Raw genomic sequence first — 13297 nt, forward strand, 5'->3', positions numbered from 1 at the left:
GGAATTGTTGCATGGAAGGCATAGAAAAGCCTTCGTCCAGGGAACTCAGGAGCCCTTGGCTCTGTGCCTGCTTCTACCTCCATCCATCTGGGCAAGTCTTTCGGCCTCGTGGGCTAAGCCTGGAGTTTCCCATCTAGAAAGTGGAGGCTGAGGGTCCGAATGGTGCTGACCTATTTACAAGGACGGGGCACTTGGGGAAAAGCAGAAAGGAAGATGTTATCATCATTACCCTACAAAACCTCTGAAACGTAATAGAAGCAGCAGCTCTTTCCTCCAACAAATCCCCATCTGCTCGCTTTAGGGCGTGTGCTGGTTCACTCCTGCCACGCCATATGCTGATAGCATCCGGATTCCTTTGCTAATTCTTCTGGGCCTATCCCTGGAGCTTGCTGAGTGCGCGATCTGTTATAGTTCCAAGAAAGACACTCCTTAGTTAGCTTTCTTGCAAGATGTTTATTAGAGCAAATCCTGCCCTTTCCCCAACCTCCAATAAATTATTTTTTCTCTTCTCCCCATCCCCTCTCCTCAATTTGGGGGAAATATTTTTGTAATAATTTCCTATCATTTCTCTTTCTTTATTTTTTTAATCTCAATTAGGGTCCTGGCCAGCTGTGCAGCCCAGGCATCTTCCCAGCCTTTTGTGAGCATCATTTTATACATTTCCTCTAAGATCCAAAAAAACAAAACAAAACAAAAAAAATCCTCTTATAGGATGTCAGGCTTCCCAACAGACTGGAAGAGATGTTTTCCTGTGGGCCTTCTGGCTGCTCTGAGCCTTCTTGAAGAAGTCGGGGCTGTCCAGGACTGATCGTGTTCAGAGAAAGCCTGAAACATCTCCCTTTCCTCAGAGCTGACCAAAACACCTTCTTCCAAGGATCCTGGACAGTTGGTCCAAGCCACAGGGTCAGCTGATCTTCAGAAAGACCCAGGTGGAGTCACCACAAGGATAATTACAACCTAATGTTAGAAAAATAGAAAGCTGGAACATGTCACAGCAACGGACAGACTATTAAAGCTTCCCTTCCCATCACTGCAACCACCTTCTTCTAGAATCCTGGTCCTGCCTCCCCTCCTCTTTCCCCTCTGCAGCTGCCCTTCCTAGGGTCCATATAGACCAATCAGACAGAATAAGAGGAAAAGCAAATGTGTAGCAGAAATAAACTCGATTTTCATTGCAGTATCTAAAACTAACCCGTAGATATAACTTATCCAGATATGGGCCCTCTCCTTACTAAGGAGAGGAGAGGAAAGGGTAGGACATACAGAGAGGTGGAATGTAGAAGCCGGCCTCTCCTTTTCTGAGTTCTGTAGTTTTGTCTCCAAGACAGGGGTAACTAATGTGGAAGGGCTTGATAGGCGAGTCAGCGAGGTGAAAGGTGAGATGTTTTTCGTTCCATTCACAGTGATGTCCTGTGTTCTATCAAAGGGGAGAGGACAGTCACAGACCTCAGAACTGAGATTTCACTTGGGACGTGAGAACACTCGAGTGGAGGAGGTGCACGGCTACAGAACTCAGCGATCCTAGGTTTGACTCCTATCTGACACTACCTGGCTGGCCTTGGGCAAGTGACTTACTGTACCTCTTGAATCTTCAATTTCCCCATCTGTAAAACAAGAATCCTAATAGCATCCACCTCAAAGTGTGGCCCAATGATGAGAGAATAAAAGAATGAAGGAGACTGAACACTGCCTCTGGGTAGTGCCTGCCTGTGGTAACAGATGCTGCCATTCCTGGCAGAATTCAGGGCGCAAAATGACTTCCCCAGTCACACAGGAGTTGGATCAGACCCAGATTCACAGACACCCACAGCAGGGCTGATGCTTGGATGTTCACTGAGTCCATCCTGCATGGTGCATGGTGGGGAGGGGCGCAATAGACAGACTTCATTCCCACTCTTGAGGAGCACAGAACAAGTTGGGATGCGACAGTAAGACCAGGAGCTCTGCCCTACAAAGACAACAGCCGATGTGATGTCAGGAAACATAAGTGATGGATGGGCAAAGGGGAAAAAGTATACCTGAAGCTTCTTTCTAAAACCCCCCACTGCCTGTGGATCAGAGCCTGACTGCCCCGGGCAGAGCTTAGCACATGCTGGGGGCTCAACAGATGTGGGTGGAGGGGTTGGATAAATGGCATTCTCTGGTTGGCTTTCAAGACCCGGATCATCTACCCAAACTTGCCGCCACAGGAAGACCCTCAATGATGCCTGCTCCACTGCCTTACTGGGAGCTTCTCCCCTCCCTAAGACCCTCACCCTATTCTCCTGCCCTGGACCAAACCAGTGCCAAGCATTTCTCTCTCCCCTGAAATCCACGGGCAGTGTTGTCCAGCTCCTCTATTTCAGATGGATTACACTTCACGTGTGCACGATCCCTGGGTCTCCAAACACATGGAAAGCTCCCCCAGGGTGGAGACTCATCTTATACTTATGACTGCCTCTGCCCCGGGCACAGCAAAGAGCCTTGGACTTCTCCAGGATCCCCTTCTTACTTTTCCCTCTTTGAGCATCTTTATTGGGGGTTTCTGTAATTGGGATTCTTCAATATATACTGTCATTTTTTCTCATTTTCTCACTTTCTTCCCTAAGTCTATCCACAAAGTTCCCCCTTCTTCTCTCATTAGTTCCCCAACTCCCCGCTGGTCTGGTACCATCTTGACCCTGATGGAAGCCGCGGGTCAAGGTCAGATCGCCTTTAGGAGCCCTGGTGGGTCACAGGGCCATACAGTGGGGTAAGCACCTTCCAAAGCACAAAACAGCAGCAGCCAGAGCCACAAGGAATAGCCGAGGAAATAATGAGACAAGTTGGTTCTGCAGATGACTTCATGGTTGACCTTGGACTTAGCTCTGCCATTTCTCAGCCTCTGACACCATCTGTAGAGCGTTTGATGGAAAAAGAATAGCCTTTGAAACCTTCAGACAAGAGGCGCCATCTAAATCCTGTGTGACTTTTATTCTTAAATGTTTAATTGTAGCTCCTTCTGGGATAATATGGCCAATTTCAGAAATACAACCTGAGCAATAAATTTCCTGTAAGAATTTACTGCCTGATTAATAGTTATTGTAGGGCAGCTACTATTGTTTTAATAAGAAAAAAAAAGCATTAGAAAAGGCTCTGCACACAATATATGTATATTCCAGGGTGAGCTCATAAAGGCAGGCAGCCAAGGGGACCTGTCAGCCAGGGAAACCAGCAGGCAGGGTTGAGGATGGTGGGACCATGTCAGTTTCACAGGGGAGGAAGTACAAGGACACTCGGCTAAGTGTTCACTATCTACCCTCAACCCCCAGGAGCACTTCCAAACACAGAGGTCTCAAGAGCTGCTTGACTTAAGACTCTCTAGACGTAAGAAACTGGAGAGATTTCTTCTGAGCATAAGTCCTAGCCCATGAAAGCGTGTCACCATGGTCCTCTGGGAAATTCTACCTGCCTTTGGGCTCACCACTAGACAAGAACATTAGCATGTGACACATCGTGATGTTGCCCTCTCTAGAACTGGGCAAGAGTTTCCAGAAGCAGAACTGGGACAGGGTGTGGGGTCCAAGCCCTTGGTTGACAAACACTTTGCTCGTTTGATGACTTGGCTGGTGCCTATGGCTTCCTCCAGCATCCTTCCATCTTAGACTTGACAACCATCATGCTAACACGATGCCGTAAAAATTCAAAGACCTAGCAAGCTACAAAAAGACATAGAAGGAACCTTAAAAGCATATTGCTAAGTGAAAGAAGCCAGCCTGAAAAGGCTACTACTGTATGATTCCAACTACATGACATTTTAGAAAATGCAAAACTATGGAGACAGTGAAAAGATCAGTGGTTGCCTGAGGTTGGGAGTAGATGCCCTGGCCTACCTGAACCTAAACTCTAGCACTAAACATAATGTATCACAAATTGTTTAGTTTGCCATCTGTCCCCCCATAGACAGTGAGCTCCAATAATAACTGGTCTGGTTACTCTTGTATTCCAGCCCTAACCCCCATCCCAGCCTCTGAGCCTTGGTGCTTGGCCCCAAGTCTGACTCCAGTACTGGATAAAGGAGAAAAAGTGTGAATGTTTGCAACTTGCCATCCTTAAACCTATCCTTCTAGACTATGGGGCAGCCAAGCCCGCATCACCCTCATTCAGCAGGACTATTTGTATACTAGTACCAGGGGCTTAAAAAATTGTATTAAGCCTCTTAAAAATTCCACCATAATTTGCTCCTCTGCGAACATATTTAATTACTGGCCCTGGCATTCTATCCCCCTGCTCCTCTCCCCCACCGCCCTCCTCTTCCATGATTAATGTGAATCTCTGGCTATAAAATAACCACTTTTCACTCTAATTCAGTTCTGGTCTTTTCTAAGCTAGATTCAAATGTTCAACCTAAGAATTTCCCTGCAGCTTTCTAGGGATCCAGTATTGGGATTCTTTCATAATTGTATTAACATTTCACATGTAGATTTAATAAAGAGAGATTTTCTCTAAAAATCATTAATCCTAAAAAAAACCCAAAATTTTCTTTGGTGATAGAAGTCAGAATAGTGCTGGGAGAAGGTACTGAGGGGAAGGGGCACATGGGAGCCTTCTGGATCATGGGAGTGGTCTTCATTTTGATCTGAGTATATGTGATAGGCTGAATAATGGCCCCCAAAGAGGTCCATGTCCAAATCCCCGGAACCTGTGAAAATGCTACCTTACATGGCAAAGGGGACTCTGCAGATGGGAGGAAGTTACGGATCTTGAAATGGGGAGATTATCCTGGATTTACTGGGTGGACCCAATATCATCACAAGGGTCTTTATTAAGAGGGATACTAGATGATCAGAGACAGAAAAAGACACTGGAAGATGCTAAGTTGCTGGCTTTGAGGATGGAGGAAGGGTCATGGGCCAAGGGATGCAGCAGCCTCTGGAAACTGGAAAATGCACGGAAATGGATTCTTTCCTAGAGCCTCCAGAAAGAAAACAGTCCTGTCGACACCTGGATTTTAGGAGTTCTGACCTTTATGTGAAATCATAAATGTGTGTTGTTTTAAGCCACTATGTTTATGGTAACTAGGAGACTAATAGAGTGTGTCTACATGCGAAAATTCATTGACATATACACTTAAGATTTGCACAATGTGCTGTATGTCAGGTCAGATCTCCACCTCAGCACTGCGGATGCTTGGGGCCAGATTACTCTGTCGTGGGGCTGTCTTGTGCATTGCAGAGTGTTTGGCAGCATCTTGGGCCTATATCCACTAGGTGCCAATAGCACCCTCCACCGCCAAATGTGATACCCAGAATCACTCTGGACATTGCCAAGTGCCCCCTTGGTTGAGGAGCTGCCATATGAATATTATACTTCAATATTAGAAAAATTTAATAAATCCCACATAAAATAAAATAAAACAAACCAAACCATTTATCCTATCCTAACCAGAACTACGGAATCACCCGCTTGATTCAAGGCACAATGATTCCTTTTGAGGAAAGCTTTTGGAAGATCCCCGGGCTCTGTCTTAGAGGAGCCTTCTGAAGACACCCTGGTTTTCTGGTGTGTGTGCGGCGTGAGGGTGGATGGTGGCACTCGGTGAGAACAGGCCAGCCTCTAAGGGGACTCTAGCACCCGGGCTGAGGCCCCACAGGGCTGGGAGTGGATGGAGCAGCAGAGGTGGTGGAGCTCCCCGGGCCCTGGGTCCCTTCCCCGCTTCCCGCGTTCATTGGAGCTGCAGGAGTTAGCCAGAAACCTGCCTTGGGGCTGCGAAACCCGAGCCCTTTGCAGAGGGCTGATGAGTCTGCACAACGTGAGGAACATGTGGGGCTTTGAAAGTTCCCAGGTGGCACTTGGAGGGAGGGTACCGGGGGCTGATTAGTTGGAAGGAAAACAGGGGTGAGAAGGGACAGATTTCGTAAACAAGAAGTCTCTGCCTGGCAATTTCTCTCTTACCCCCAGCCTTGGACTAATTGTCAGGAAATCTACCTTCCCGAATTACCTAATTGCTGCTAAGTGACATTTGAAGAGCTCAAAGATGCCAGGCCTGGGGGGCTGCAGTCAGCCCCAGGTCCTCAGGGAGGCTGAGGGGGGCATGCACGTGTGGCTGGCTTGGCTCGAAGGCCACCTGCGGAGGCCTCAGACGTTCTCACTTGATGAGGGGTCGGCAGGTCACCTGGGAATTCCAAGGGGAGCAGACGCCAAAAGTCTGGAAACCAGGAGACAGAGAACAGCGTAATGCTTTGGGGGACAGCTCTTGCAACAGGGACCAGCAGTTTCTGGATGGTTCTGATACTTCCCGAAAAGCAGCTCAAGGTGGCACTAGAACGCTTTCTTAGGCTGAGAGTGTTCCGAGCTGGAGGGGGGATTAAACTCTCGCGTCGTTTTTGAGGGCAAGAGTACTGTTTTTCAGGGTTTAGGGTGTGAGCAAAGTGCTGAAAAGAGAGGACTATGGCCCCAGATCTTTCCTGAATTAGGGGGATCCCATTTCTCCCTTCTTTTAGTGGGGTCTGTCCTCACACAATTCAGAAAGTCCATAAAATGCTGCAAGGAGACAGCAATCCCCTCATTTCTGTTCCCTGGCACTTTAAACTTGAGCTCAGAAAGTCCATAAAATGCTGCAAGGAGACAGCAATCCCCTCATTTCTGTTCCCTGGCACTTTAAACTTGAGCTCTAATGGAGAAATAAAATATCCATTCCTCTCAAAGGAGCTTGGGGAGCAGGGAGCTCCAGGAGAGGGGTGGGGGGTCAGAGTCTCACAGGACATATCAGCAGCAGCTGGTGGCCTGCCGGTGTTTACCAGCGAGGCTGTTTCTCCCTCCTCCTTCTGGGCTGAGATTAAACGTACAGAACAGCCCAGCTGTTGGGAAGGCTTTTTGCAAGGTATCTAACAGACTGTGGTCACCGTCCAGCTTAGAGGACTAAAGGAGAAATAAAACAGACCCTGCACTTATAAAACATACAGTACCCTTGGTAACCTAGCACAGAATTTTGCAATCCATGCCTCACGTCTGCGGACCAGCTTGATGCCCAGCCGGGCTCCTGGCCATCATTTGTTCCTTTTGCGAGAGATGCCCAGCAGATCCTCACAGCAACAACATCCAGTCATTGAGCCAGGTTCTGTCTGGGCGGATAGGAGAAGGGAAGAACTTCGCCCTATCTAAATGTTTATGATCCAGACTCCTTGGATTATTAAATGATAAAATATATGAAAATGCAGATGATGCTCATTTTATGATCCAAGAATGTGAGGTTTAGGCAAAAAGCCTTCGATGAGTTTGGCACCAGCTCCTGTGACGTTGATTCTGCAGGGTGGGTTTTTCTCTGACGACTGCTTTTGATGGTTTTCCCAAATCGCTTGATTCAGGGAACCAAGAGGTCACAACACCAGGTGCTGTACATCCAGCCTTTCCATAAGAAAGCTCCTGAGTCAGCAGCTCACGCGGGGGTCTCTGGCCCGTGTGGAGAAACGGGGGTCATGGGTGGTGGACAGGCACACACTGCAGGCGCAGTAAATGTGGCCTTTCCTTGTAGCTGAGAAGCAGCCCAGTCTAGGGGTTCCAGCACAGACACGCTGCCGGTCTATGAGCTGTGTGCCCTTGGGCAAGTCACTTTCCCTCTCTGTGTATTTGTTTTCTCACCTGTAAAATGGAGCTGATGATACAATTCTACCTCGGAGAGCCTCAGCTTTGGCACCACAGTCATCTGAGGCCTGGGGGCCGCCTAGGGGCCATCCTGGGGGCCATCCTGGGCACTATAGGGTCTGTAGCAGCATCCCTGGTCTCTACCCGCTAGACTGTGGCGCCCCCGCCATTGTGACAAACAAAAGTGTCTCTAGATGTTGTCAGACACCCCTTCCCTGCCTGTAAGGGCCATTGTGAGGAGTCAACAAGTCAGTATGTACAAAGCCCTCAGAACAGTGCCTTGTACGGGAAGTGCTAGCTTAAAAAAAATGCCTTGGAATTGGAAGCAAGAGAAACTTGGAAACTGCCTGCACACGCTCTGGCTCCGTGGGGCGAGCGCCTCACCTTCCCAGGGGCTGGGAGGCACCTCGCCCCAGTTACCGTCTGGGCCTGAGCTGGGCCCAAGCTTTGTGCCACGTCCATTATGTCCGCCAGTGAGGGCGTCATGACACAGGCCACTTTCTCATTTTCTCTGGGTCCCCAGTGCAAAGTTCTTTCTCCTTGTCAGACTCTAGGTTTTGGAGTATCTGATGGGGGCTTTAAGTTCGGGCCATTTCCTCTCCCTTTGCTGATTTACATCCAGGGGAAGCAAGGCTCTTCCCTGGGCACTCATCAGTTCCCTCAGGAGAGCTGATGGCACTCTCCTCCCAGGGGCTGGATGATGGAACCGCAGAAACGCTGAGTCTCCTTAACCAGGGGAGTGACCAGGCAGCCGCCAGCCAAGGGCACGCAGTGGCCCTTTGCAGAGTATGCGTCATTCTAATGCAACATGACCTCCCTTTGCAATAACAGTTACTCAGGAACAAAATTCTCCCAAATTGGGAACGTCAAGCCATTTTCTACAGACCCTTGGAAGACGCAAAGTTGGTGGCAATGGGCCCAGAAAGTACGTAGACTGGAAGGATCCAAAATGGCAGCTGGATCCAAGGCCCTGGGGGCCCAGCTGCACCTTGGGAAGTGAGCAGGTGAAGGAGGAAGGGCAGTGAGGGAAGGAAGGGGGAAGAAGACTTCTTGGCTGGGCCAGTCGGTTCTCACACGTGTTCATGAGCACCCACAGCCGTCTGTGGGCAAAGACTTTTGTGGGCCATTCCAGGAGAGGGTGGCTGCATTGAGCACCCATTTGGCACGGCTGAACTGTGAGGCCCCAGATGGAGCTACAATTTGTGATATATATCTTCTCTTGAAAAGTCAAAGGATCTGGTAACCCTTCCATGTTCCCAAGTGGTGGAAGGTGAGGGTGGGGTGAGCTGACAGCAGCTGGTGCGGCTCTGGCCCTGGGGCCAGGACCCAACCAGGGGCCCTCGATCCGGGCAACAGTGGATGTGCAGCTGATTTCTCCACAAACAAGGAGAAATCAGTCGTGACAAGGCACACACTTTGAGGCGTCAATTCCCCACCATAATTTCAAAGTGAATAAATGAACCGGGGGTAATAAGGTGACAGCCGGGGAAGATGGCGGGTCCTTAATGAGTGGGCCCTGAATGCTTATCTCAGCTGGCCTGCTGTGGTCACCAGAGCCCGTACATTGGGGTGGATGTAAATAAACATTAGTCAGCTTCTTCAGGGGTAGTTGTTTTGCTGAGCCAACATGAAACCTCTCGGCAATTTTTTCTAGATCACTCTTGATGGAGACTCTCAAGGCTTTTCAAACAACTGCCCATTAAATCTACTTTCAAACGTCTCTCTCTCTGTCTCTTTCTTATTTTTCTGCAATAACCTCATTAAAAGGATTTGAAAATAGATGCTAAGTTATTGTATTTTTAATAATGACTATATTCAATGGTGAGATACTAAGTTTACAGAAAAAAAAAGAGATCCCCAACATTTCATAAAGACACTATTTAGGGTTTATAACCCCAAAAGTCCTTCCTTCCTTCCTGGATTCATTTTGTAATTATCACCAGTCAGACATTTTCTTTCCTAATTCATCACATCATTAATTTGCTTGTTTCTCACAAAGGGAAAAGATAACGCACCCATTTATGGTTTCTTCCCAAGCCTGTGGGGTCCTCTCAGTGGCATGTATGATCTTAAAAGGTTCTGCCTGTTGCTTACAAACTTTCTGTGCTAACAAGGACCCGGACTCTGGACTCTGTGTACCTGGAAGTCAACGTGCTTTGGATCGTTTCTGCTTGCCATCTGAATGAGCTCCCTCACACTGCCTTACACCTAATCAAGAAGATTATTCATCCACAAACTATACGGCTGCTCATGTGTGTGAATGAACTTCCTGGACCACCATTTTCAGAGATGCATCATTTTTAAAGCATGTCACGGAGCACAAGGAATATGACAATTCAAGTTACAAATGTGTGTCAAGGAAACCCAATCAAGAGACATAGATTGCTCCTTGGGTAAATGTAACTCCATGTTTCTGCTTCTGAATGGGGATCCACTTCCATCTTCTGTCTTGTCTCTTCTTCCTTTGCTCCCTCCCTTCCAAGACACAGTGCCTGAAGATCACCAAGATATTGAGACTTAGAAGGTTTACCCCCGGAACGGTGGGTACCAACTGGCCCCCTGGGGCCAGGAAGCAACATGAGAAGAGCAGAATCCCTTTCCAGCTCCTTTTTGCAGCCTGCAGCCCTAAGTCATTCACTCATTGTTTCTTGTTGACAATGAAAAATCGTGATCTTTTTGGTTCTGTTCTTATTGACAGCAAAGAGACGAATCTGCCTAGACAGAAAATAAGACTTACCAAGAAGATTTTATGCCACTTGAGAAAGGTGAAGCTAGAGGGACTTTCCCAACCAACGAAGCCTTTCTCCAGCTCCTGCCACTATTTGTCATTCACTCGTCCATACAGTAAACAGTCTGAGCGCCGTACTGCCCTTGATCTAAATTGTGATCTCACCTGAGCTCTGTCCCAGGATCCTCGAAAAAGGCCTACTTTTCTAGGTGGGTTTCTGAGCCTACATGTTTGAGATTCAAATTGGTCCTCCAAAAATGTGGCCGATGGAACTTTGAGTCTTCTTCTGGGAGGCACAATAGGCACACCCCTAAATTTGAGGACCAGAACTTTTTCCATCAAGACTCCCAGATGCCACAAAGCAAACGAAGGCTGTGGTGGAGAGAGCGGTTCAATGCACGGCACCATCATCGCTTCTAAATTAAAGAAGGCATGTGATAAACTCAGTGCAGACGTTCAATAAATGAGAACGTACTTGTGCGCCGTGGTCAGACAGAGACGGAGAGCAGTGCTAGGAAGGGAAAAGCCAGATGCAGAGCCAGAGCCAGGGAAACAGAGGAGGGACTAATGAGGAAACGAGAAGGAAAGTCAAAAATAGGTGGAAGCGAGAAACGGCTCCCACTGTTTCCACAACCTGAGTGTGGGCGTCCCACGGGGAACTGGGCCTCCCTGATGACAGAACCAAGCCTGGCGCATCCTTGTGACCTTGGGATGTAGCGCAGCACCTAGTACACAGGAGGCACTCAATAACTGCTTGAACACTGGACAAGAGGCAGAAGGAATCTGACTTTCATGGAAAATCTTCCCTCATTTTGTGGCTTAAATGAACTCAACTCAACTCAATTCTCTCCTCCCTTCTTTTTCTTTCATTTCTTACTTTTTTCCCTTCTTTCTTTCTTTTCTTCTCGTCTTGAAGACAGGATACTAAATTGTTTTCAGTTCTTCTTGGATTGTAGCAACCAGGGGGCGCCACACCTCCAGGGATGTCTAACATCCAGGTCTGAGGTCCTGAGAGCCAAAGCACAGACCAGGGATGTATTGCAGTTCTTCACATGCATTTCCTCATTTCCGATGAAATACAATGGAGAGATTTGCTACTGTCCTTTCTCCAGCTCTCCCAGGGGACAGGTGACTTTGGATCGGAAGGAAGGCTTGGCCCACTCACACAACTGTGAGGAAGAAGGTCCCGTGGGTTTACGCTGAGGCTCAGAAAGGAAAACTTGTGCAGGCAACCTGGCAGGGCCCTCTTTTACTAGCCCCAGTCTTCTCATCTGAGAAGTTAATGATTCGGAACAAGCATTCAGATCATCCCTCTATGGGCCTAGAACTTGGCTGAGGCCACACGGTTAGCAAGAGGGAGAGCCAAGATTCAAATTTAGGGCCTCTGCTTCCTAAGCAGGTCTTCTCTCTCTACTTTAGGGAATTCTTGCTTGTTAGGACCAAACCCTGCATTGCACTGGATGGCTTTCCAGACCCCAAGTGCAGATTTCTCAAAGATCCTCAAAAACCTTGGAAGACCCTTATGGTCCAGAGCATGTCTTGCCTCCAAAGCTGTCTTCAGGATTTAGCAACCACAAGCCCACTTCTCTGTCATTGGTCATAGTGAATTTGGGAAGAAAAAGGGACCTCATTTCTTGGGGTTCACATGGATTCATGGTGGAGAGCTGGATCAAGTGCCTCATATTCTAACTATAGAGTGAAGGGTTAACATAATTCCATTTCCAGCACGTGAATGTTGCAGATGGAGGTCCACGACTAGGGCACGTACGTTGTGTGAGGATTCTTCACGAGGAGGTGGGTTTTCCCCAAAATTCTACTTCTATTTCCCTCTCACCTAATGCTCTCAAGTTTCCCCTTAGGGAGTTCCAGCAGAGTCCGACCTGGGGCCAAAGCGTTTCTCATTTGTAAATTATTATGGAACTGGACCTTCTAAAAATAAACATTGTAGGATTTATGGCAAATTGAAAAAGTCTTCTCCTTGAAAGTGACTCAAGCGAAACCAAGTGAGAACAATTGTTCTGGGCCATCCAGGAAACACTGGAGTCGGCAGTTGTTTCATAACCATCGTTCCTTCTCGTGACCTCTGAAGAGTGGTAATTGGGGAATCACGTGTTTGTATCAATGACTATTACAGAACACATTTGAGACTATTGCTTCAAACATCATGAGACAGGCTGTTTAAATATTTTATTTCAAAGTTGGAGCCATACTGTGGATCTAGCCCCTCTCCCTCAGAGGCTTCCTAAGAAAGTTGAAGATTTTTAAGTCAACATTTAGGATGTTGAGGAAACAACAGCAATGCCCACAAGGAAAGGGTCTCTCAGGGTTCAACTCAGCCCTCGGAGGAGCAGTGAGAGGGGTTCTGAAGGAAACCCCAAAGCCAGAGGTCTTTGAGAGCCAACACCACTAAGTGGAAGACAGCAGAAAGGGGAAGCTGACCTGGCAAACCTTTGGCCATCTGGTCAACTGTCTATGGATAGAGCAAATCAAGCATTCATTCATTCAACAAATATATACTCAGTGCCAACTACATACATGGCACACAGTATTCTAGGCACAGGGGATACAGCTGTGAACGGAGCAGATACTCAGGAACTGCTCGTGAAAGCTGCTGTGGCCAAGACCTTACCAAGGATGTAAGTCACCAGCCCTGTCCTCAAGGACGTTCCTTATTTAGGAAGAGAGCAGACATAAACCCCAGAGAAGCTCAACACCATCAACCACGTACCTTACTCAAGGCATTGGAGACAAGGTGGTAGATAAATTGGGGCTGACGAGGTAAGGACCCTCCGTGCAATAGGAGGTGGGATCCAGCCGAACCATACATTCTCACTGTGCACTTCAGACTAAATATCTGAAAAATGGGATAACTTGATTACAAATTCCATTGTCTTTACCTCCCAATTCTGACCACGTTTTACCCTCTCCAACATCTCCAACTATTGTTTCCCACCTGTACCTCAGCGA

The sequence above is a fragment of the Ceratotherium simum genome, chromosome 21 (assembly GCF_057802395.1).
Source record: "Ceratotherium simum simum isolate JZ-2026a chromosome 21, ASM5780239v1, whole genome shotgun sequence".
NCBI classification, from domain to species: Eukaryota; Metazoa; Chordata; class Mammalia; order Perissodactyla; family Rhinocerotidae; genus Ceratotherium; species Ceratotherium simum.